We start from the raw sequence: 25567 nt of genomic DNA, 5'->3' as shown, positions 1-25567 counted from the left end.
GGGATACTGAAGTAGGTGGAGTTTGGGGGACAGAGTAATGTGGAGGAAGGATCCATTGAGAAGCAGCCCCAAAATTTTCCATAAAAATATTCCTAGGGCTTTTATTCTTTTCTAAGCTATAGATTTGCAAGGCAAAGACTTGAATTGGCACTTCACAAAACAGTTTATCCAAACAGCCAATATGCGTATTATACATTTTCAATCTCATTTGTCATCAGAGAAATGCAAATTAAAATCACAGTGAAATATACACATCCACCAGGCTGTCTACAGTTAAAAAAGACTGATAAGATGAAGTATTGGCAAGGAATTGGAACACCTGGAATTCTCAGGCACTGTTGGTAGATGTGTAAATTGGCTCGACCATTTAGGAAAGTTAATTGACTAACATAATCACCATAAGAAATGTAAAAGGATGTTCATTCAAGCATTTTCTGTAATAACCCAAACTGGAAACAATCCAAATATCCATCAGTAATGGTATGGATAAATAAGTTGTAGTTTAATCATGCAAAGGAATAACATTCATCAGTGTGTGGTGATAGAAGTCAGATTAGTTTTGTCTGCTTTGAACTTTATTTAAATGGGAGCATGAAACATGTGTTCTCTATGCCCAGCATCAATAATGTGGAGACACATTCATGTTGTTGCATATAGAAATACTACATTTTTTTTCTCATTCCTGAGAAATGTATATTCTTTGTGTACATTTCTATTTGTTCTACATTTCTATATGTGTGTGATATGTGTATAAAGTATATAAATGTTCTATATGTATTTACATATAAAAATATATTAACTATACATTTTGTGCTATGCTGTTGTATGTATATAATATGCATATAAAAGTAAAATGTGCATGTGGTTCTACAGCTGGGGACACTCACAGCTCTCAGCACCTGGCCCACTTTCTTTCAAAATGTCTACTGTTCACAAAATTCTCTGCAAGCTCATCTTGGAGGATAATCACTCCATGCCCTCAAGTGTACATGGGTCAGTCAAAGCGTACACCAATTTTGATGCTGAGCGTGATGCTCTGAACATTGAAACGGACATCAGGAGCAAAGATGTGGATGAGCTCGTCATTGTCAACATTTGACCAACCACAGCAATGAACAGAGACAGGATATTGCCTTCACCTACCAGAGAAGGACTAAAAAGGAACTTGCATCAGTACTGAAGTCAGCCTTGTCCAGCCACCTGGAGACTGTGAGTTTGGGCTTATTGAAAACATCTGCTCCGTACAATGCTTCCCAACTGAAAGCCTCTGTGAGGCTGGGGACTGATGAGGACTCCCTCACTGGGATTGTCGGCTCAAAGACCAACCAGGGGCTTTAGGAAATTAACAGAGTCTACAAGGAAATGTACAAGACTGATCTGGAGAAGGACATCATTTCTGACATATCTGATGACTTCTGCAAGCTAATGGTTGCCCTCACAAAGGGTAAAAGAGCAGAAGATGGCTCTGTCATTGATTATGTACTGATTGACCAAGATGCCCGGGACCTTTATGATGATGGGGTGAAGAGGAAAAGAACTAATGTGCCCAAGTAGATCATCATTGTGACTGAGCAGACTGTGTGTCACCTCCAGAAAGTATTTGACAGGTATAAGAGCTACAGCCCTTATGACATGCTGGAGAGAATCAAGAAGGAGGCCAAAGGGGACCGGGAAGATGCTTTCCTGAACTGGTCCAGTGCATTCAGAACAAGCCCCTGTATTTTGCTGACCAATTGTACAATTCCATGAAAGGCAAGGAGACTTGCAATAAAGTCCTGATTAGAATCATGGTCTCTCGCAGTAAAGTGGACATGTTAAAAATTAGGCCTAAATTCAAGAGAGAGTATGACAACTCCCTGAACGACCATATCCAGCAAGACACCAAGGGAGACTACCAGAAAGTGCTACTTATACCTTTCTGGTGAAGATGACTGAGGCCCATGATGGCATGAGCATCCAGGAGGAGTGCTCCTTTGTTTCCAGCTAACAGTTCTAGAAAGTAACTTGTGACTAACAGTCCCCTTGTGCCCATTCCTGTGAGGATGATTTTCACACTGCCCCCTCCCCATCTTTATTTCAGTTGCCTAAGCACTGCCTGCTTCTCACATCTAGTCTTTCCTTTGAGCCAAAAAATGAACATCCCAAGGAGTTGGAAATGCATTCTATGATGTGAAACACTTTGCCTCTTGTGTACTGTGTCATAAACAGATGAATAAACTGAATTTTTACTTTATAATAAAATAAAAGTAAAATGTGCATTTATGTATTTGTAATATACAATAAAATGTATACAAATATGATGTATATAAAAAACATTTTAAAATGTTATTGTGTTAATATTCTGAGGTTCACATTAAATAAAATACTAGACCAGAAGAGTTATGACTGGCCAGCTAAGAGTTAATTACACGGCATGAAAACACAAGTGAATCAGTGTAACCTGTCTGGGCTTGCTTTCAGGCAAACAATGTAAGGACCAAGGGCAGGCTGCCCCAAGATGGGCCACTTTAGCATGAACATTATATTGAGTGAGCACAGGGAGTTATACGCAACTAATGAATCATTGAACACTACAACAAAAACTTATGATGTACTATACGCTGCCTAACTGAACATAATAAAAAAAAAAAGTAATCAAAACCCTGCAGATGCAGGAAAAGCTCTCTTCCTGATCTTCAACTGCCTAAATTTACATTGGTAAGGAGAGCCTGTACCAGGAAGAAAGCTATTAACAGAGACTCTGCTTTACCTAAGAAACTCATCTGGATAATAGGGCAAACTGTTTTTTAAAACATCTTTTCACGTTCCTGCTAATGGCTTCCTCCCCTTTGTGTCTTCAGAACCTCTCCCTCTCCTTAGCTCACATGAGTTTCATGTTGCCTCATTTTCTTGGAATTTCATGTCTGTGTGGATTCCCTATACATACACTATTAAATTTATTTTCTCCTGTTAATCTGTCTCACGTCAATTTGATTCTAAGTCCAACTAGAAGGACCATAGGGCAGAGGGAGGTCTTCCTCCCCAACAACGTTTCATGTTTCAACATTTCAACCATTCACTTTTAGATAGCTGACCTAAAAAAGAAATAAATTCTTAGGGTCCTCTTAGAGATTGTGGCAGAAATGAGTCTACCACATACTTGTTCTGTTCAAAAACACAAAACTTGGATCCATTGCCTATTTGTTTAAAAGCTAGTCACTCTTCATGAAGTTAAGGTTATAAAGGTAGTTCCTTATGAGCAAGGATTTTGTCTTGTGTTTTCTTGTAAGCTCTTTATTCTTAGGTCTGTACTTATTATATGTGTACTTATGTATTTTCTGATTTAAGATTTTATGACACTTTTCACCATTACTCTTCTTAACTCAGAGCGATAAAAGTACTGATTCTTCTTTTCCTTCAAGGACATTTTTCCTTTAAATACATCAACTTATTTATACCATTATGTGTGGCAGAAAATTGATTATTCTCATTGAAACATTGTTTGTGCCATGAAAATTAAATGAGTTCCCTTAAAAAAATCCTAGAAATAGGTATTGATTGACAAATGACAATAAAGAAAAAACCTCTAGATCAATGAAAGAAATCAAAATGTTAAGACTCACAGTTAGATGTCACACTGATTAGAATATATATTATATGAAAAATGAGCTCCAGAGGCTCCTTCAGTTGCACATGCAAGTAGGTGCCTTGACAAAAGGAATGACCCGGTGGTTTCCAAAGAGATTTCAAAGAAATGAAAATTTTCAGATATAGTAATTTTATTCAGAAAGAAGGGAGAATAACTTTCTTTTCTGCTCCCTGGTGTCATCAGAGGTAATTAGAAGAAGAAAGAATGAATATATTAATCTAAGCTTGTACATAAATACCTTGCTTCTCCATTCTCTCTCTCTCTCTCTCCCTTCTCCCCTCCCTTAATTAAGGTGGTGTTCTGAGATTAGGGAAGGTAATGACCTTTTAAAAAGAAGGTGGAAGGTATTCAGAGCTTCATTATTATTTAGGTACTAAAAGTTTCTTAGAAATAATGATATGAACCATTTTCATAGTCTACCTATATGGATTGTTTGCCATTTAGTGTTCAGGATGCCTTAGTAGTTAACCTCCAATGACCGACACTGTATTGTGACATGAGTGAGAAATAAGTTTTATTATAGTAATTATTTGTGGTTGTTCATTATAGAAGTTAACCTCTTCACACTAATACACATGTCTACTATGTGTGAATCACTGATCAGAGAAAAAATATGTCCCTCCTTTTATAAAACTTGCAGTCCAAAGTAGAGGGGAAGATAATGAACAAACAAATCTAAAATAGGCACCAGATGCAGTTAAGTTCTAGAAATAATAATAAAGCAGAGTTAGAGAGTGATGTCGAGAAGCAATTTTATATTTGAGCAGAGAACTGAAGAAAGTAAAGAACCATGCATATATGTGGAAGGCAAGGGGGAAGATTCCAGGGAGAATATTAATGACAGATATGCTGGTTTGGAAGTGAACCTGATGTATTTGAGGAGGAGAAAAGAGGTCATGTTACTGAGGGAATCTTGCTGGAGAGGGAGATTGACTAGAAATAAAGCCAAAGAATTAGTGATGGGGCCAGGTCCCTTAGAGCCTTGTAGCCCATTAGAAGGACTGTATATTTTACTCTAGTTGAAACTGGAAACCATTGGAAGGTCTTCAGGAAAACAATGGCATGTTCCGCCTTAGGCTTTAGGGGAATCACTCTGACTGCTTTGTGGGAAACAGAATAAAAGGAAACAGTGGAATTGAAAGGTTCCACTAAGAGATACATTCCGCTACACCAGATTTACTCTCCACCCACTTCTACCTTATTCTATACCTATGTGGCCTCTATGGATCTCATCAAAAGGCTCTGTTGACAAATGGCCTCAGGTTGGCCTCAGCCAATGGGGAGCATGAACAAAGAACTGAGGTAGAAAAGTGAGTAAATTTGGGATATTTATTCCTCAGGCCTCCTTCCCAAGAGTGATTGCCTCCAGCTGGCTGAATGCCAAAGTCAAGATCGAAATCCTGTCAAGCATCCATCTCAGTCCTGAAACAGCCCTCTTCCCTTCCCTCTTCAGGTTGAAGAGTGGGATTGAGCCCCATGTTTACCATCTCCTGGGTAGTGCTCTCTCCCTTGTGTTTCTACCTCTCGGTCAATGGCTTGGACTATGGTTAGTGTGATGGACCTAGTGAGAAGTCATATTCCAGACATGTTTTGAAAGTATAGTTGGCAAAATATCTGATAAATTGGATTTGGTATGTGTGAAAAAGAGGAATGAAAAGTTAGAAAATAGGACAGAAGGAAGTTCGTCTATTAGAATATCATTCTCATTACTGCAAAAGAAGGGAATTATGGTGGTTTTTAGCAGCACATATACTAGGATAAAAAGAAGAGAACTCTGACATTTGTGAGCATTTTCCTCAAGCGCCTTCATTGAGCCCCCAAATGCAAATATCATTAAAGTTGACCATTTCCGAAAGAAAATATAGCAAATGGGTTGCAGACCCTTAGTGATTTTCCAAACATAACACTAAATGTGTGAAATTTTAAAAAGTTTAAAAGTTTTAAAAAGTTCCTAGAATAAAAGCTATTATTTATAGCATCTTGGTGCTAATATTAAATATTCCTAATCTGCAATGGAACTTAATTGTTGTCATTTTACAAGAGGATTTTGTGTATGAGAAAGAAGAGAAAGAAGAGATCAGTGTAGCCATACTAAAGGATGGGTGCTAGGCAATTCTCTAACTTTCCACTGTACCTAAGAGATGCCTTCTCACAATGCAGACTTATAGCAACTTAGAGGGCAGAAAACCGGTGCCCAGCTTCTAGTAAACACTACTAGCTGGGAAAATTAGTCTAAACATTTCCTGCAGTCCTTTGCTCCTACACTCAAGCTCATGTTTCCCAGAGGAAATGAGCTTGAATATTTTTTTTAGCTCAACATTATACAGTTTTTATTAAAATAGAATTATAGCTGAACAGCCAATTTTCATATAGCAGGTTTACCTTTTGTGTCTTTGGGGACCTTTCAGCAGAACAGAGAAAAAATGAGGATTGATTTAAATCACTTTCTAAGTAAGATGACTTCTTAAACTGAACAAATTAAGACATCTCTTAGTAGCAAAGCCATGAAGAACTTGGCATTGCCATGTGCCATAATACTTCTTATCTCAGACTTATCAAATATTTCTTTGATCCCAAAGTAGGATCATGAGTTCATAAATAACATTCAAATGTTTTCTAAGAGAAACACATACTGTATCCATGATGAGTTACTAAGATAGAGACTTTATTGAAGGGCAATCATAGGAAGCAGGCATTGGGTTCTGTACAAAAGACACTTGGAAACACTACTACAGAGGCGACCCAGAAGCCTGGAGCTCAGATTCTCAGGAGACTGAAGCCCTATACAACTGTTCGTTGAGTTTATCCCATCCTGAGCTCCTAATCTAGAGCTTTGACCATTAGTTCTCCAGAATAGAAATGTACAACTATCTTAGTGGCGGTGTTTCAGTTCCACCAAAGCACTTAGATTTTTTCTGGTTCCTTTGAACAGACTCTTGATCTTGTCCTTTCTTTTCCTAATTATCTTCAAGTTGGAGAATCATCCATCAACTTTGCTAGATCAGTTCTGCATTCTTCTTCCTCCTTTCCCACTGCATTTGATATTAGAAAACAGAATTCTCCAATGTTTCTACTTTGTGGACTGAGTCAGGCCCAAACAAAATTGCAAAGTGACTGAAATTTATTTCCAAAGCTCTCGAGTTCTGTTTCAGTCTTTCTGCTTCCCTTGTGGGTAGGAGCCATAAGAGAGTGATATCTCACATTCTCTGTATTCTGTATTCACAATAGAACCCTACAAGGCTGCTATAATTATCATCTCCATTTTTTTTGCCTATTAGGAACCAAGTAGGAAAAAGCCCAAGGTAAGTTTCTTGAATCCAAGATTTGAACCCCATTGTGGTCTGACCATAATGCTTTGCCAAGCTGACTTCTCTTTTCTATCTGGACTCTCTCACCCTGATGTTCCTCTGCCATCCCCTGCCCCTGTCCTGTGTTCGCACATGCCATCAATGCCCTGTAGGACATTTGATCATCTTGATATCTGAGCTGACATCCAAATTTACCTAACTTGTGCTATGCCAAGCAATTGGCAACATGCCAAGTAATCTGAGAAACAATTTCAAGTAAAGGAACTAGTCACTGATACTAAATCACTTGTTGAATTTTATCTGGGGGCGGGGGAGGAGTCGGGAACTCTAACATAACTCAGGATTTGGGATTTATGGCATGAAGATCTCAGTCTACGAATTTTACTGTGCAAATTTGATACTGGCTTATAATGAATTAACTCTATCTGCACCAAGGAAAACTCACTCCTCTTAAATTTGTCTTCCTCCTTTATCACAATTCCCTCATATGCATAAGCTACTGGAATGTAAAAAATTTTTTTCTAACGAATTATAGATGCCTCAGTGATAATTTCCAGGCACTGCAACTTTTGCTAACACTACTTTATCCTTGCAGCATTTTCCTTTAGCTGAGGTGTGAACATTTTGGACCAATGCTTTTCAAATTGTGCTCCCCTGTTGAGGACTGCCATACCACCCACCCTACCTCTGGCAGCACAGTCAGGCTTTTAGATATTCATATTTCCACCATGACACTAAGAATTCCAGGGTAAAACATCCTGAAATCTTGAGCTAGATGTTAAATGTTAAAATTTTTCTTTTTTTAAGATTTTATTTATTTATTTGAGAGAGAGAGAAAGCAAGAGACGGAGCACGAGCAGGGGGAGGGGCAGAGGGGGAGGGAGAAGCAGACTCCCCTCCCTGAGTGGGGAGCTTGACACGGGGCTCGATCCCCGGATCCTGAGATCATGACCTGAGCTGAAGGCAGACACTTAATGGACTGAGACACCAGGTGCCCCCAAAATTTTCTTTTATGATACGATGACATTGTTTCACTAACACATTTTGACATTAAGTCATCATTGCTATTGATTTCTGAAGCATATATTTGCAGTGAAAGAATTAGAATTATTCACATACTATTCATAAAAATATAGTCTTTATAAAGTAGAAGAATCCCTGCATTACAAATTGTGATAATTTTTCTATAAAGAAAAAAGGATATTATTTTCCCAAACTACTTAACAGTTTAGTCTTTATGCGTTTGTTGTTGTCACTTATTTTGTTCTTGTTTGGGGGGGAGGGTAAATAATACAGCATATCAAAAAAATTCAAGCTCTGTCAAATTTAAAATGTACACTGTTATCATACACATATGTAATTTTCTTAGCTTAACATTGACAATTGAAAATATAAAATTTACTAAAGTTAGAAAACAGAGATTTACAGTGGTTTCATTAGAAAGACCTGTAAAATTTATTAATATTCCTGAGGAGAGCAAGGATTCATGAAAACCTGTGGGCTAAATGCTACATCTCTATAATATGAACAATTCTCTACAATTTCATGAGGGGTGAATTGATAGTAGAAAATATGTTTCTTTCCTGAAGAAACCAAATAGCCAAATGAGAAAAAATTTCTCAGTTATCAAACACTGTATATGTTTGTGTACTTGTATATATCTGTGAGGTTGGTGAGCTCATTATAAGTAGAATATCATTTTTGTTTACTTTATGTTCTAGAGATTTTTGCCACACAGAAGACTATGGGGACCTTCTACAATTTCTTTTAAGCATACTAGGATGTTATTTCCAATGAAAGATGGATACATAGTATCCTTCCAAATCACATGCATTTATATTCATTCTCTGCACACTTTCTGGGCTAAATTATTAGTTTCTTAAACTCTGACACATTTTAATCTTAGAGAAATTACAGCCTTTAAGTTTGTAAAAGAAATCTTCATATATCACACTTTGATCCCCTTTCAATATAATGGTACCACTTGCACTGGTGTGATATCCTCAGTCCAGGAATTCTTTTACCCTGTCCAATGAAGGAAAATCTCATCATTAGTATCTAAAGTCTAGGTGTTCCATGACAAGAACAGATCATTTGGACACCTTTTCTAACCAAATCCTGGTTTGCTGTTTTTGTTCTTATTGTTGAGCTAGTGGTGATTTGCGTTATTTTTAAAATTAAAAGAAGATCAAGTTGAACATACAATAATAAGTCTGTTCTGTCTTGTAGGGTTCAGTTCTTTACCAGAAGTCAAGTCTATTCATGTAACCCAATGGCAGCCCTCTCCAGGACATGTCAAATCACTAAAAATATAATGGTAAATATATACACTGCCAACCACTATGAATAAATGCTACCAAAACAAAAAGGCTTTTATGAAAAACAAAACAAAAACACTGTCCTAAAGGAATAATGCCCTGCTCCATACACACACAGGACACGGAGGACATGTTTTAATAGATCATCCTGCTAAACAGTCTGCCCTGATTGAAGTTGTTACATAAGAACCTCTTATAGAAAATAAAGTCAAATCCATGGAGAGGTTCAAAATTCCATCATAGACACCCTAAATTTGTATCCTAAATTCTGAAAAGAAACACTGGGAACCATCATATTGAAAGATCCATATGGCTATGATCTGGCAGAGCCAGGATGGCCACCTGGTAGTATCTGATAAAACTTGAACAACTGTCAAAATCCTCCATAAGACGATCCATCGCAGTAAAGACAAAATGACTACAATATTAAACACTGGTAGATAAAATATATAAGGATAACAAAATATAGCCTCATCTGTAGCTAACAGAATCCTGGAAAAAAAGTGTAAAGGCAAGACGAGACTGGAACCATGCTCTGAGATAATATTTAAGCATTTTTTAAAGGTTTCATTTATTTATTGAGAGAGAGAGCATAGAGAAGCAGGGGAGGAGGGTCAGAGGGAGAAGCAAGCTCCCCAATGAGCTGGGAGCCTGACACGGGGCTCGATCCCAGGACCCTGGGATCATGACCTGAGCCCAAAGCAGATGCTTACCCAACTGAACCACCCAAGCACCCCATATTCAAGCATTTTCAACTGAATTTTATATAATGACTTCCCTCTGGTTGATGTATATTTACAAATAATAGCATGATTATTCTCTGGAAAGTTGAAACATTCCCTTGTTAAAACAACCACCACACAGATTGTGGCTTAAAGATACTGAATATCCTATTCACTATGTACAACATTCTAACTATTCTATCCAGTAGAAGGGGACCATTCTATCAGCACAGGTATTCATAAATTCTGCCAGGATTTGTCCCTTGCTTAAAAATATTCACTGTCTTCATTATTGTGAAACCTCTAGAATAGCACAAAGGATCTTAACAGAATGGGTAAATTATACCAATCAAGTTCTAATAATAGGAGATCTTCAGAAAACCCCACATTCATCTACAGTTGACCCAAGATCCTCAGAATAAGCAATGGCTATATAGACTACAGAGCTTACAATCAAGACCATCAGAAGCAAATTCTCTGAAATACCTGAAACCACTGATAATTACACTCTCCTTTGCATACTTTTGTTCATTACCCTTTTCTTTGTATATTTCCTTACAAGCTTAAGTTTATACACTTGTGATTTATCCTATGTTTCCCTTATAATAATACAAACTTGTTTATATTTAAGATTTCCTGTAGTCAGTCACCACCATTAACTCTTTAATAGCTCATTCAAGCTATTGCTGGTCGCCCAATTTGAAAAAAAAATATAAAGGATGTTATGTTGACTTTATTAATAATGAATTTCTTGTAGATAATACATAGTGAGTGCATGAGAAGAAGGGGATATATTTAGGATGCCAAATTGACTGTCTTAACAAAATTTTAAAGACAATATATTTACAGCTTCACAAAAGTTGTTCTCTCATGAAGCTCCTGTGTTCTTTGTTCAAGGAGAAAATAAAGGCTCTTCAATGTTCACACAGAACCAAGTCTTTTGTCCTCTAAGAAAACTATCAGTTAGGCTACTCCGAGTAGATATTCCCCAATATCTCCTGTTGAATTTTGGACTTGCAAAGAGCCTAAAGGTATGAAATCCTTTGTGGAGAAATAACAAATAGTGGAACAGATCATAGAGGAGTTAGGTAACTCAACATGGGCAAAAAAGTATGGTGCATAACTTGAATGTTGTAATAAGTAACATCACACAAAAGGAAGTTTAAATTCCTTATACAAATAATTGGATAACATAGGATTTTCTTTTAACTACTCAGAGAAAACCTATGCCATTGTTAGCGTATCTTATTGTATCTGAATTAACAGTACTCATGAAATCAATCTATATCTAGGTGAAAAAGAAACTCCATTTGGCTATCTAAAGAAAGTAGACTTAGGGAGTCACTGGGATCTGCTTTTATAATCAAGCCTGGAAAACCATGAATTGATTCTACAGTGCCTTTCTGCCCCACAGTTATTTTTGTTTTTCTTACAGTTATTTGATATCTTTTGTCCATAAATGTAAGTGCTTGTTTGGAGTCTCTGCCCTGACAGATGATTCAACAAAAAGCACAAAGACCAAAGCAGCGTATGATCATGTTGATCAATAATCAAACCAAAAATCATACCTCCATAAATAAAGCTTATCTTAAAAGAGATCTGCAAACAAATCTCATCTTCAAGGAGAATCAACACCAGTGGTGAAGATCTGAGCAATTCATGATGGTCTTTACTCCAATTGGCTGTGAAAGAACCAAAAGGCAGTACCCTGAGTTAAAAAATTCCTACACTCTAGAAAAACACTAATCTGTTGCCAAGGTAATAAAGCAACTAGAACTCATTTTTTAAAAAATTTTATTATTGAAATATAGTTGAATCTCAACTCATTCTTAACTTGCTTAATAAAGAAGTGACAGCCTTCTAGTCATCCAAAAACTTCTAGTCATCAAAAAAATGAACGACTGGAACCAGTTTTAAATTTGTTTAATCAACCAATGACAACTCACTTCAGTAAACATGGTCATATAAGCCAAACAACCAGCAGGCTTTTACTTCTGAAAGGCAGCCCATGAGGAAGAGACTCATTCCAGTGAACATGATTCTAGTACTAGGCAATCGACAACAGTCTTATCCAAATAACCATTTATGTACAGTAATGTTAAATTACTCCTGTCTCCAAACTTCAGGGAGGTTATCATTGAATTTCATGCTTCCCAAACTTGCTATATAAGACTGATATTCTGCTTTGCTTAGAAAGACCGTGGCTGACCAGCAGAGCTGCCCCACCTTAAATACGCAGTAAGTTTAGTTGTGTGAGTGTGTGAGTGTGTTTGTTTCAGAGGTTGAATGGTGACTTCATCCTTTACATGGCAGTGGTTACGTGGGTGTATATACATTTGTCAAAACTCCTTACAGAAATCTGTGATTTTTATTATGTATGTTAATTATACCTAAATTAAAAAAAAAAGAGTATTAGGAATAAAACACATAAGCAAAAAAAGGCAGACCTTTAGAGTTGAGATGGAAACGTGGAACACTGCCTATGTGTTCTCTCTCAGACCCACATCAGCAGCCCCCAGGACACCTCTGTGATCTCAAAGGGATCCACAGATCATAGTTTGAAAATTGCTGCTATATACATGATAATGACAACTCAAGTAGGCACTGGACAATACAGTGTAAAATTCTTCATTAATGATGTTTTGAATAATTTGGAAGGGCTTAAAAAGCATGAACTAAAATACAAGACAGAAATGACATGAAAGTGGGGAAAAGGGATCAGAATTAAAGTAACCAAAGATTGCTTATTCAAGAGGAAGGCAGACATATTGATTAGCTTGTTAAATCAATTTGCATGTTAAAAAATTAAAGGGGAGTCCCTAAGTTAACATCATAAAATATGTAACTTGCATTCTGAGAGAGGGAAAAGAAGAGAATAAGAAAATCTGGTTAATCCAATAAAAGGAAGGAAACAAGAAAAAAGAAACAAAGATAAGTAAAATAAATCAGACTGAGAGCGATAAATACCATATGACTTCACTCATATGTGCAATCTTTAAAAAAAATGAATAAACAAACAAACAATAAGCAGAATCAGACTTGTAAACACAGAGAACAAACTGATGGTTGTCTGGGAGGGTGGTGGGGGGATGGGTAAAATGGGTGGGGGGGCAGGGAGAGACAGGCTCCTAGCTATGGAATGAATAAGACAGGAATGAAAGGCACAGCATAGGGAATATCCATGGATACTGTAATAGTGTCATATGGTGACAGATGGTAACTACACTTGTGGTGAGCATATAGCATAATGTTCAAACTGGTCCAATCACTGTATTATACACCTGAAACTGATGTAACATTGTGTGTCAACTGTACTCAAAAAAAAAAAAAAAAAAAAACAGGCGAAGAAAATGCACTATCAATGGTGTGCTAGAACCAGCTCACAGTCTCACCAGCTCTCAACAGTGGCCATGCACAATTCTTTTTTTTTTTTAAACAGATGGGTATTTTTTTTTAAAGATTTTATTTATTTATTCATGAGAGAGAGAGAGAGAGGCACAGGGAGAAGCAGGCTCCCAAGGAGCAGGGAGCCCAATGCGGGACTCGATCCCAGGATCATGACCTGAGCTGAAGGCAGACGCTTAACCATCTGAGCCACCCAGGCGCCCTGCGCAATTCTTTACACCCCCAACTGCAGACCTCATTCTGCCATGTTGACGGTATTTACGCCAGGGAAATAAGCAAATGCTACAGATCAGGGCTTTTGTTTCAGAAAGCCAGATTTTAAACACTTAGCAATATACCTCTGTGCATAGTAAGTAGAAAACACAACTATTAATGCTAAAAATAGCAGCAAGAATATGAATTAATAATAGTAATATCTAATCAAACTGGCTCTATGCCCCAAATAGAGCATTTTGGAGGTAATTATTTAATAATATAAGGATGGATTCATGGAAGGATTAACAATCCTAAACTTGTGTACAGTTAACATATATAAAGCAAAAACAAAATCACAAGAAGAAATGGAAAAATTAGTACTCAGACTGAGGAATTTCAACACAGTCCTCTCAGAAGCAAATAGATTAAGCTGGCAAAAAAAAGGTCACTAAATATATGAAAGGCTGTACTGCACAAACAAGAAGCATGACAGAATGGACACATGTAGAACCTTGCGGCCAATAATTACAGAATACAAATTATTTGGAAGCACACATCAAACATTTGTTAAATTACCATAAAAGAAGTTTCAAATAGCTAAGAATTGGTATATAAGTCCTATTTTATAACCATATTGTCATAAAAAGAAAAATTAAGAATGTTGAAACCATACATTCAAAACAAAATATGTATCTATCTCAGGGGTCAGGAATTAAATTTTAATTGAAATTTAGAAAATGTTTAAAACTGTACTACAACAAAAGCACTGTTACAAAATCCATGGGATGTTGTTAATCAGGAAGTACTTAGTGAGAAATGTACAGCCTAGAATGTGAAACTTAGAAAATAAAGACTAAAAATAAATGAGCTAAGTGCTAATCTCAAAAGTCAGAGAAAGAAAGCTGAACGAATTTAATAGAATTAGAAAGAATGAGACTTTTTCTAGAAAAAAAATTAAGTGATTAAAATTGACTAACTACAAAATGGATACAAACATTTCTATCACCATTAAAAAATCAATCTCCAAAACAGTCATAAAATAAAGAAATATAGAACTTACAAACAAAAAACAAAATTGCCATTATTTGCACACAGTATGATCAATTATATAGAAAATCCATGAAAATGTACAGCAAATTAGAGCTAATAATGTTTTTTATCAAAATTATTGGGTATAAAGTCACTGTAAAAAAGTCAATAGCATCCTTTATATCAGTAACAACCATTTAAATGTAAGTCTAGAAAATATTCCCTTCAAAAATGGCAAGAAAACCTGAAAGGTACATAGGAATTTAACTGATAAAGATGTTCGTTTACTCCAGAGTGATCTATAAATTCAGGATAATTCCAACCAAAAATATCCAGAGATTTTTTTTTTTCGTGAAAATTGATAAGCTGTTGCTAAAACCCAAAATGGAAGAAGAAATGGCCAAGAATAACTAAAACACAAGCAGATGGATAAAAAGTATGATGCTATTTATGTAAATGTTACAAATACACAAATCAATTATACATTTATATACATGCATATACAATTTAGTAATACATGCATATATACCGAGTCAAAAATAAACATATAGAAAGGATAAGTACTGATACTTGAATAAGGGAGAAAGGAAAACATAATCAGTAAGAAGCATAAAGAGGATCTATCCGTAATGACTTAATTTCTGGAAAAACGTATATGAGGAAAACAGCAAAAATGAACAATTGTTAGGTCTCATTTTTGGCACGTGGTGTTTGTTATATTAGAACCTATGTTTTCATTTGTTTAAAGATCATCCAGATAAAAATAGGAAAATTGAAAAAGTCTGAATCACAGGTTAGGAATAGGTAACACTGAGCAGAGACAACTCTGCTAAAGGCATTGAGTACATTGAATCAAAAACACAAGTGAGAAGAAAAGAGAACAGAATGCCTCTAATAAGTAACATTACCAGAGTAGAGAAAGAATTAGTGGATGGGAAAAATGATTCCAGGGACTTTTATCTTGGACACTAAGATAAGAATAGATGTGAAATACTGCGTTTATCTCACTACTAAATGGTAGGATAAGTGGAGGAAGGAAATTAAGATACACCGTTAGGATCCCGAGATCACTTTGGGAAAGTTGAAAAAAATCTCCATGGCATTCTAAATTTTTTTTGTTTTATTTATTTATTTTAGAGAGAGAGAATAAGCAGGGGGAGGGGCAGAGGGAGAGAATCTTCAAGCAGACTCCCTGCTGAGCACAGAGCCTGAGCTGGGGCTCAACCTCACAACCTATCAGCAGGGAGCTTAAGGGAACACACTGACTAGTGGCGTCACTCAGCTGTTCCCTCATAGGCTACAACATTTAAAACTTGCTTCTGATATACATATTTGTTGAATTAAACTGCTTTCTGAAAAGTTTGTACACTTTTGATATAACTCTACATTTTATAGGGGTTTAAATAGAAAACTTAGGGGTGCCTGGGTGGTGCAATTGGTTAAGTGTCCAACTCTTGGTTTTGGCTAAGGTTGTGCTCTCATGGTTGTGAGATAAAGCCATGTGCTGGGCTCCATGCTCAGCACAGAGCCTGCCTGAGATTCCCTCTCATCCTCTGCCCCTCCCACTCATGCACTCTCTCTCTGAAATAAATATTTTAAAAAATAAAAATAAATTAAGAGAAAACTTAACATGATTTTTAGCATGAAGACTTAAAGAGGCTTCAGTCAAGTGGTAGTATATTTTGCATGCAATTAATACTTCAGTGGTTTTTGCCAGTTTATTTCCTATCATACGTAAGAGATCATTGGTTTTGTGAGAAAATGTCTATTAAAAGTTTACTATCCTTCTCTGTTTCAAATGGGACTGTGGAAGGAGATATCTCAGTGGGGTAGAACTTCAGGCCAATTCCATGCACTGCTCAATCAAACTAAGTGCGTCCGGCCTTCAAATTTATATTTAGGTATATGACTTATAGGTGGTTTCTGATAGGGATCTTGACAACTGTTGATGGATTTATAAGCTGTGATAATTTTGGAATAGGTAATAGAATAGCATAATGACAACCATTGCTTCTTTTTAACCTGAAAATAGTAACTAAAGGACTATTCTTATTATGTAACTCTCCGAAATATTTAGACTTTTAGGAAACTGTGAAAGGCTTTTTAATGTATCTATTGAAATATAAAGTGTGCAAAGCAAAGAAACAGTCTCTTAAAGTGTGATCACATCCAGGAAGAACCAACTGGATCTCTTCCTTTAAGATTTCTTGTGTTGGGAAATCGAAGGGGGAGACAAACCATGAGAGACTATGGACTCTGAGAAACAAACTGAGGGTTCTAGAGGGGAGGGGGGTGGGGGGATGGGTTAGCCTGGTGATGGGTATTAAAGAGGGCACATACTGCACGGAGCACTGAGTGTTATACACAAACAATGAATCATGGAACACTACATCAAAAACTAATGATGTAATGTATGGTGATTAACATAACATAATAAAAAAATAAAGGAAAAAAGATTTCTTGTGTTTGTTCCAAGTAAAATTTTAATTTTATTTTAGTTTTACAGACTGCTTTATCGAGGACACTACTTGGAATGCTGGGAATTCAGGGTTTTAATTGTGTTTGTGACAAATAAAGGCATTTGACTGCTGGCTTTTGATAATCAGGGTGGAAAAATGGCCAATCGGAAAAGTAAAACACAAATTGCTTCTCGTAAGAAAACATTTTAAAGCAAAGCTGTAACAAGGTAGAAAGTGAGTACTAATCAGTCAAATACTGTGTGAAGTTTGGCTTTAAGGAAGTAGAAAATCAGTAACTCCAACTGTCTATGGTTGTGTAGATTCTACAGTGCTCAATAACAGCAAGCACTTAGACTGTGTGTTCAATGTACATATGGTAGATGTGTAATTTTATTGCAATTTTCCTAACAGATAGGGAGGTAACTATCTTTGGGAAAGACATCCATTTTAATCCAAACAAAGTTATCACATAGATTAGTATTAGTTTGGGAGTCTCAAGCCATTATTTCAGTAATTGATTTCAACCTCCCTGTTTGTGCACGTGTGTATGTGTATTTCTTTTCTTTTTAAAGATTTTATTTATTTATTTGACAGAGAGAGACACAGCAAGAGAGGGAACACAAGCAGGGGGAGTGGGAGAGGGAGAAGCAGGCTTCCCGCTGAGCAGGGAGCCCGATGCGGGGCTCGATCCCAGGACCCTGGGATCATGACCTGAGCCGAAGGCAGACGCTTAACGACTGAGCCACCCAGGCACCCTATTTCTTTCTTTTTTTAAAATGTTTTATTTATTTATTGGATAGAGAGACAGAGAGCATGAGCAGGTGGGGAGGGGCAGAGGGACAGGGAGAAGCAGGCTCCCCCCCTTGAGCAGGGAGCCCAATGCAGGCTCAATCCCAGGACCCCGGGATCATGACCTGAGTGGAAGGCAGAACCTTAATCGACTGAGCCATCCAGGGGCCTCTGTGTTTTTAATAATCGTAAAGTTTACATATTACTTAAAGAGAATTTTAAAAATCAGTTAAACAATGTAAAAATTGAACTAGTTAATCTATCATTAACTGTTAGGACACAGGAAATATTTATCCCAAATCATATTTTAAATAGAATTTTAAAACAGTTCCCTGAAATAAGCACCACAGAATGAAATTAAATCTACATATCTCAAGTGCAAAAAATATTGTGTATCTTTATTTTAACTTTCATCTTGTATAAACCATGATATATTAGAAAATTTCATTCAAGAAAGAATACTGTTCATTTTTTTTATTATTATGTTATGTTAATCACCATACATTACATCATTAGTTTTTGATGTAGTGTTCCATGATTCATTGTTTGTGTATAACACCCAGTGCTCCATGCATTTTTCAAAGGAAAAAAAAGAGGGATGAATCTGAACCTCTTATTTTGACCAAAAAAATTGTTTTCAAGAATATCTTACTGAAGTCCACAGTGAGCTGAAGAAGTAGAAATCATTTATGGCTAATATTAAAATTTTATTTGAAAATGCTTTCTCAGTACTAGAAACATATCTAACTCTAAAATTCATTTTGTACAGTTTTGCAATAATTTAATGAAACCTAATGATATATTAGAGAGGGTGGAAAAACAAAGATATCTTCTGTTGTATTTTACTTTGGCTGTAAGGTTATCAGTACCCTATAAGCTAGTCAAAGCTAAATTGGATCTCTAAAAGGCATTTTCTCTTGTTAACAAAAGCAATTGCTTAGTGTTTCCATTTAAATGTGAAACCAATCAATAATGCAATATAGGCAAGGAAGAAGAACATACTCACAAAGACTACAGACTTTTAAATAATGAAAATACAGTCTTGAGAGTCACATGCACCAGTATCTAGGATGCCAAGAGGTGTGTCTCTCTTAAAATCTTTTAAAAAAAGAAACACACACATAAACACGTGCACAAACAGGGAGGTTGAAATCAATTATTGAAATAATGGCTTGAGACTCCCAAACTAATAGCATAGGTATCTGGATCAATGGTGGGGCCATACTCTCAGACTGAGATTCCGCCACTGCATTTGTACTGGATCTACAATTGAGACTTCTGACTCCAAAGGCATCACGTGTACCTGGATCCACGGTTGTATCCATCACTCACTATTCACTTAATATTAAGCAAGCTACTTTACCTCTCTAAGGTTCTCTATGGAAACTAGGAGTTAACAATAACAACAATTACACAAAGGATTTTCCAAAAGTGTGTTCCGAAGAATATTTGGACAATGACATGAGTAAAACTCCTAAGATTTGTAGAGCTCTTTCTCTTCATCTCTCTGCTTCCAATGGCTTGACCTGCCAATTCCAGCAACCTTTAGCAGCCTCAACTTACCATCTTTTTACCACTGAGATTCTATTTCTTTCATCCACTGAGATCAACACTCTGTTTGGGCTACACTTCCCCACGTTAAGCATGAAACAACTTGCAGAAAGAACACTTGCATGCTTCCCCTACCTCAAGCTTCTGAGTCATTTATTGTGTTGATTTATTCCCTTTAATTAGTTGCTTCTTATATTCTGAATAATTTTATAGATGTTAATAGCAAGAGAGCAATTCTGATTCTAGCATTCTATTATGACCCACCCCCAGATGTCCCTATAAAAGATTTTTATGAACTCACTCTTTCTACCAAATTGATAATAGATTGGATTAAATCTACTAAACAGAGATAAATAAAGCTATGCAGCAATTATTCAAGCTAGTGATAATAGCTTTGTTTAGCATAATGGTGATAGTACAGAAGGAGAAAAGCATTTGTGAAATGTGTAGGAGATGATATTGATACCATTTGGTATTTGATAGCATATGACACTAAAATAAGAGGGGGTTTTATAGAACGGCACAGTTTTCTGGCTTGGGCTACAGGATGGATGGTAGTATCTTTCATAAATGGTCACAGTGAATTTGAGGTCCCTATGAGCTATCCAAGGAGAAATGATGGAAAACAGCGTGGATTTACAGTAATAATCACATTGAGAGTTTCTTTACCTTTTACTCTAATTATTCTACTTTCAGTGTAATGTAGTTTGTTTTTTCGTTCTACATTCACTAAGCTCCGTGAGTGGGTTCTATAAATAAAACCATGTCTAATTTTTCACTTTTCTGCAATACCTGGCATAGATAACACTTGTCTGACTAAGGCAATAAAGGTAGGAGCGGGGAAGTAGGAGAGGATACAGGAGAGGCTAAAGAGGCAGAGTCAACTAAAATTAGTCATTAATCCTATGTAAAAAGGACAAAGGAAGGAAAAGAAAATAACTGGTCAGTGAATAGCATAGGTATCTGGATCAATGGTGGGGCCATTCATCAAAATACAGATTATATGAGCAGAAGTGGTCTTGGGGTGTAATGAGTTTTTTGTTTTTTTAAATTTAATTTAATTTTATTATGTTCTATTAGTATGCTGAGTGCCTAGGATGCCCAGGTGAAGATGGAACATGGAACGTAAGCAGTGAGAAGTACTGGCCTGAAGTTTATAAAGGAAATCTTAGCTACAGACACAAGATTGAAAGTCAGCATGGATGGCGGTTCATAAACGTAGACAATATAAACCAAGTACAAGGTTTAAACAGAGCTCTGAGTGGAACCTTGAGGAACACCATTATTTAAAGTATTAAGTGTGGATGAGTTCATTGAAAGGGCTTGAGAATGAGCAGCTAGAAAGGGAAGACAGGAAAAAAAGCAGAGGAGTGTCATATTTCATTGGTTTAAAATTCTACAATGTACAATTTCCTCTTTTTTTCATTGCGCTTTGAGAGTAGTAAGTTTTGGGGTTACTTCTTTGGGGAAAGTAAAAATTTAAGCCAAATTCTTCTCCTTTCCTATATCTTGGGTTTTTTTAATACTTTAAATGCAATATTTATAACAGCATTTAAAAATCTTCATATTGTTTCTACGTCACTCAAAAAGGAAAGTTGTTTTAGAGGGAAATTTAGGAAAAAATGTTTATATGGCTATAATATGGCATTTTTGAGTATTTTTGCTACTGGGTAGAGTTCTTTTGCTCCACTTCTAAAATCGCTAAAGTGCAACTTTTCATACTATACATTTGATATGTTCCCATTGCCACTAAAATTAACAGTTCCATATTTAGCCCAATCAATACTGAATTTCTCAAAATACTCTTCTTGAAACATCTACTTTTATAAACTGCTTCTTTCAAAGGGCTCCATTTTTACTTAAAACAAAGCCCTCCGTAGTCTCCCTGGTCCCATTCTGAACTTACTCATATTCTGTTTCTTTGAGCCCAGTAACACACACACACGGGCACTCTTGTATACATAACTGCGCCCCAATGTTCACTATGGACTACAGTCCAGGCAGCAATTTTTAGGTCATGAGATAAATTATACGTTCTTTACTCCATGGTCCATTTGCTTCAACAGTCATTGTTTCCTCACTAAGAAAGTCCACTTCTTTCAACTCCCATGGTTGGCCAGACCATAAGTACCATGGCTAGTGATCAGTTACAAAAGTTCTGGATTAACACAGAAAAAGGATGACTTTAAGGAGATTTCTGTGTTGATGTTCTTGAAATTAGATTGCTCATCCTTCACTGAATTAACAGCAACTATTTGGTCCTCTTCATTTTTTTTTTAAGATTTTATTTATTTATTTTAGAGGGAGAGAGAGAGCAGGAGGAGGAGCAGAGGGAGAGGGACAAGCAGACTCCTTGCTGAGCATGGAGCCTGACACAGGGCTTGATCTCACAACCATGAGATCATGACCTGAGCTGAAATCAAGAGTTGGATGCTTAATGGACTGAGCCATCCAGGCGCCTCTCGTCCTCCTTTATATTTTACACTTTTACATTTAGTTACTACACTCAATGAATAAAGTCGGATTTTACAATTGAAGATTTCTATTGTGATATTTTCTGTTCCACTTCCTCAGGTATTTACCTTCTAATCCTTCTGATCTTAGGATGTGGCTTTCAACATCTGACTTTGCCAAGTATTTCCTAGTTAAGATTTTAACAATATTTATATATTCTTATAAACATACTTTGTTTATTCTGGTCTAAGCATATGAGAGTTCTTAGAAATAAACAGTCAACTGGTAAATTTAACACCTAATGTTTCTTCCAATAATGAGAAACATCTTTGAAAAACATTTGGACTGAAAATTTCTTGATTCACCATGAGAAACCGAAATAGCAAGCCAATTATGTGGGTTAGTAAAAAGGAGATTGCACACTGGACATGCCTGGAAGAGAAAAGCATCAAAGTCCTAGAATCACTGTTTCATATATGTTCATCTTTTGGTGTGCTTTAGGTTGCATGGATTGTTTTAAGAGGAAGATGCAGGACATTTGAGGTGTATTGATAAATCTTACTGATTCTAAATAGTCACACAGAGAAGTCACATAAATGGGGGGTATGGAAAATTGCTGAAAGGACATGAAAGAGAACATTCATTTGGAAAGTGTACCTCTACTTTATTGAACTCACTCCTGTTCTTTATTTTGTTTAACCATAGGAAATGACTTTTTAAAAATTATTTTTAACTTTGATCAATTTCTCTTTGATTCTCTGGATAACATGCAAATTCAATATATCCTTCCACAGAGTGTTTGCAGAGTTGTACCCGTGACAAAATAAAAGAAGCTTCCCATTGCTCTGGCATGTTGCCCATTCCCGCTGACCTAATAGCCATTTGTATCCAAGGACGCAACTTACAGAGTAAGCGTGATTAGGGAGAAAAGACTATTATCTCCCTCCACCAAGTGTTCAATGAAATGATACATTTTGATGTATCTGCTATTAAGCATATTTCTTACAGAAATCTTGCCTTTTTGCATAAACAAAAGAAAAACCTCGGTTCTGGGGGGGGTGGGTTAGCCTGGTGATGGGTATTAAAGAGGGCACATTCTGCGTGGAGCACTGGGTGTTATGCACAAACAATGAATCATGGAACACTACATCAAAAACTAATGATGTAATGTATGGTGATTAACATAACAATAAAAATTATTAAAAAAAAAAAAGAAAAACCTCTAACTTCCAATCTGGATCTGACCAGGTGTGTTTGCTCAAGAGAAGAGCTAAGATCACAGGTATTTAATCTCATACTGACTTAAACATCATTGGAGATGCCATCCAGCCAGAAACTCTCTACTCCCATCTGTCTTCGAATACAATTCTAATAGAAGTTGTTTTATTTCTAAAAAGACTCAGTATTTCCATGCCACACTATCAAGGGTCAGACTAATTAAAGACGGAGATTTTCTGTCATTGAAATCTAAGGATCATCCGAGATAAAAAGAGTCCATTCCCCAGAAATTAGAAGCAGGCTGACCCAGGTGTTCTCCTTTGTACAGAGGAGTTAAGGAAGGATCACAGGTGTACATGTCACTTTCTACTTTACACTTTCTAAGTTTCATCATCACATTGTCTTATTGCACATCCCGTGGGATATCACATGATCCATTGGGACTAAGAACATGATAGAACTTCTATTTCTATTTAATTTTTTCTCATCTCCTAATTGTGAATTATTTTACAATGTACATAAGTCATGTATTGGTAAGTGGAGGGGGGTGTCTTTTTTATATGAATATACATTTGAGTGTGAGGAATGTTAACCTAGACTATTAAAATTGCCTCCTAACCCTGCCTATGAATCATACCCCCAGTCTACCTTTCTCCACTTCACTGGAGAAGATTTTTTTGAATGTCTCATCATTTTTAGTTCTCTATATAGTTGTTTCTGATGGATGCTAAAGTTTGACATTTAAGACCCTTTGTATTCCAGCCCACCTTAAATTCTAGTCTTTGTTCCAGCTGTATTTCTTAGAGGTCTCCCTCCAGGGTTTCAGTGCTTTTGCTATGTTAGTGTTCTCAGCATTGTCTGAACATACTCTGATGCTCTTCTGTCTGTTGGAAAACATTCATTTTGCCTTGAATGTCCTCTACTAAAAATTGCCCAATAGATGTAGCCTACCCAGATCTCAATAGGCAGAACTGAGATTTTTTTATACTGTGTAATTATGAAGCACATTTAATTCTCTGTAAGCATTTACCCCTGTGCAATGTATTTGTGTTTATGTCTGTCTCCTAATCTGTAAACGCAGAGAAGGAAGGGCCAATTTTCAATTATCTTTTTATTTCCCAAGCATCTTACTCAATGCCAATTTACCTAGTTGGTTTTTAGAAACTATTTGTGGGATTATTTCAAGTGGAATCAATAGATAATATCAATGACTTATTCTTAGTAATAAAAGATAATATGTCTTACTAGTTATTTGCTTATAAAATAAAGCCCCTATATGCATTTGTCATGAATTTATATTACTTTTTGTAGCTCTTCCAATGCCTCTAGCTTTAGAAATAAAATAACATTTGAAAAGATTTCATGGATACTCAGGGTCATTTTTCTGGAAAAATGATCCTGTGATGACCTTAAGAGGTATTATTTGAGAACTCTCTAGTTATGTTTTTTAATATCTCAATTATTTTATTTTAACTCAAATGGAAAGCCCTCAGGGAAGTAACTGAGTTATATTTTATAACTCATGAGGCCCAAAAGACACCCCTGGAAATTCACACATAAATGTCATCATCATCATAGTTGCCCCTGACAAGTGTGTTACATTTAAATAAGAACATAAAAATCCATGTTATTTACAATGATGGCTTTATGAAATCCCCCTTTAGCCTAGTTTTGCCTTTCATGGAGCTTTGTACAAGTCTGAGAATTCTCTCCCCTAAAGGTCCATAGTAAAGCAGAGTAGAAATGTGACTCCCTTAGGCTTTATCAACAATACATTCCCTAAGGTTACAAGTCTCCAGAGTTGTTCAGATGGAAAATAAAGTACCAGTTGGACATACTTAGTAAAAAAAATTTTTTTTAAGATTTTATTTATTTTATAGAGAAAGAGGGAGTGTACCCAAGTAGGGGGAGGGGCAGAGGGAGAGAATCTCAAGCAGACTCCCTGCTGAGAGGGAACTGGACAGACACGCTGGGACTTGATCTCCAGAACCCATGAGATTATAACCTGAGCCAAAACCAAGAGTCTGCGCTCAGCTGACTGAGCCACCCAGGCACCCCACTTAGTACAAATTTCTAGAATACCTCTTTTTAGTAATTAATTATCTGCCTTTCTCAATCTCTCAGTAGCTTTACATTTTTATAGATAATATAAAACTTTACTATTTACAAAGTTTCTAATATCAATAAATTTGCATTTTAGATGTAACCCTTTACATTTCACACTGTTATCTAATTTTTAAGTGAATGCCATTGTAGCTTATGTAATACTCATACAAATTTAAACACGGATGGTACACAAAATACTTCTTTTATCAATAGTGATGATCATGATGAGAACAGTAATGGTGATGATGTGGTGGCAAAGATGTCAACTAATACATTTTCACACGTTAATTGCCATACAATGAATCAAGTGCCTTCATAAATTAGCTCATTTAATCTTCTCAGCCAGTCTATGCAGTAACTAATAGCATATCACGTTCTAAAATTA

At 36.3% G+C, this 25567-nt stretch overlaps 1 pseudogene; it reads left to right on the top strand.

Annotated features, from left to right (window-relative positions):
• Window positions 1-919: 919 nt before the first annotated feature.
• Window positions 920-1935, top strand: LOC114213073 (annexin A2 pseudogene; annotated as a pseudogene).
• The last annotated feature ends 23632 nt before the right edge of the window (window positions 1936-25567 follow it).

This window comes from Eumetopias jubatus, unplaced genomic scaffold (genome assembly GCF_037043125.1).
Source record: "Eumetopias jubatus isolate StellerSeaLion01/CBP00866 unplaced genomic scaffold, mEumJub1_p1.0 scaffold_6, whole genome shotgun sequence".
Classification (NCBI taxonomy): domain Eukaryota; kingdom Metazoa; phylum Chordata; class Mammalia; order Carnivora; family Otariidae; genus Eumetopias; species Eumetopias jubatus.
This window is presented reverse-complemented; position numbering and strand designations above follow the sequence as displayed.